Below are 1,967 nucleotides of genomic sequence, written 5' to 3' on the forward strand. Positions count from 1 at the left end.
TATCTTAATTAGAAATCTCAGAGGAAATCCTGAAAAGAAGAATTCATTATATAAAAGACAGAATATCAGAACTCCAAAAAAGTAGAAGATTTAGATAAAATAAGCAAAGAAAATGAATTATTTTAAAGCATAAGATAGAAAAATTCATGAAATGAAGGCACCATTTGGTCATCATGGAAGATCTTGTACTTATAGGCATAGAAGAGGAAGATGAATCCTTAGGAAGTGAAAAAGACCAGATATTTAATATGATCATAGAAAAAAAAAACTTCTCCAAACTAAGGAAAGACATACTCATACAGATTTAAGAAGCACTAAGAAGACAAAACGGAAAAAAGCAACACACCACAACTAATCATAGTTAAACATTAAATACATGAAATAAAGAAAAAATATTGCAAGTTTTAGGCTCAGGAAAGAAGGGAAAAAGAAAAAGAGATGTCAGGGGACAGACAGACACGAAGGAAGCAGGAAAGTAAGACATACACAATGAAAGAAAGGTAAAAAGTCCTGAGGTATAATGTAGATGAAGAGAAACAGGTTAAATTAAGTTAAAAAAGAGCTAGTGGGACAAGCCTAAGCTAAGGCCGAGCATTCATAATTAATGATAAGTCTCTGTGTCTTTATTTGGGAGCTGGTTGGCTGCCCAAAGAAAATGCCAGCTATACTTGGTGACCAACACGGGGCCTGAATCTCCACATAGGGCCTGAGAAAGCAGAAAAAAAGAAGAAGAAAACAGATATGACTTCTTTAATAGGCACTGCTGTGCAGCAGAGCACTTGAGCATCAGTCAAGCTAAGTAGAAACAGCAACTAAGTAAAAATGCCTGCCACAGTGTGAGCATCAGCTTCCTGGAGCTGGGGCAGTTAAATGCAGCACAGCTCATACTTGTGTTAATGCAAATACGTATGTCACCTTTGAAAGTTTGTGATTTCAGAGTAAGGGGACCAGATACAACAAAAATGGGTGGCCCAGGAGGTCTCCAGAGTGCCTCCGTTGAGTTTCCTTAGAGTTCTCTGTTCAGAACAACTTCAAAGCTGCTGGCTGAGATGGTCCAGCCTCACAGGCTAATTCTAGCCAGGACATCAGATAAGCCTTATACTTTCCCAGTACACAGGGACTGGACAAAAAATATTATAGATAGATTTCTTAGAACTTGACAATTATCTCAATTTTCTTAGTGTCCCCTGGGCACGCTGTTGCTCCCAGACAACAGGAAACAGTCTAGAGAACACAATGCCCACATTCTTAAGAGGTGGGGTGGTGTTTGACCATTAGGTGTTTTAGGGATGTCTGTCATCGTTTAGTGGGGATATAGGAATATAGGATAAGAAGACAACTATTTATCTCAAATATTTTATATTGGTCTGGATTTTTGTGTATTGATACAAATTTAAGGTTATTTTTGTTATACCATATATATGTTTCTACTCATGTTTAAGGTATAGTACCAATAGAGCTCACTTAAAAATGTTCAAAGTTCAAGTCCTTTTTAGTCCTTGAAAGATATTATTACACTGTTTAGGATAATTTTAAAAATGTAGGTTAGTAGTTAGTCATCTGTAACAATCAAATTTGTAGTCGTGTTAGGTATGTTTTCAAGGTTAAACATATATTTTAGATAGATAGGTGATCTTCAAATACTTCGGAGAAGTACAGAATATAGAATTTAAGATTTTAAAAACTGGCATGGTCCTATGCTGTTGTTCCCTTTGGGGGAGAGGGCCAAGTATGTGCAGAGTCAACGACACAGACTCTGGAAGAATGTGGAAACAAGCTCAGTTTATTCAGGAAGAGGCAACCCTCATACACCCTCCACCCTACCCTGGGGCAGGACGTCTTATGAACATTCATCTGCTGGTGTGACATGGCGGCCTCTCATTGGTCCAGGTTATCTCAGATCATGTCTCAGCTGCTGTTGCTAAGGCCCTTAGACAGACCCAGGTTGGCTCTCAGAAAGTATCTTA

This window comes from Onychomys torridus, chromosome 9, assembly GCF_903995425.1.
Source record: "Onychomys torridus chromosome 9, mOncTor1.1, whole genome shotgun sequence".
In the NCBI taxonomy this organism is placed as follows: domain Eukaryota; kingdom Metazoa; phylum Chordata; class Mammalia; order Rodentia; family Cricetidae; genus Onychomys; species Onychomys torridus.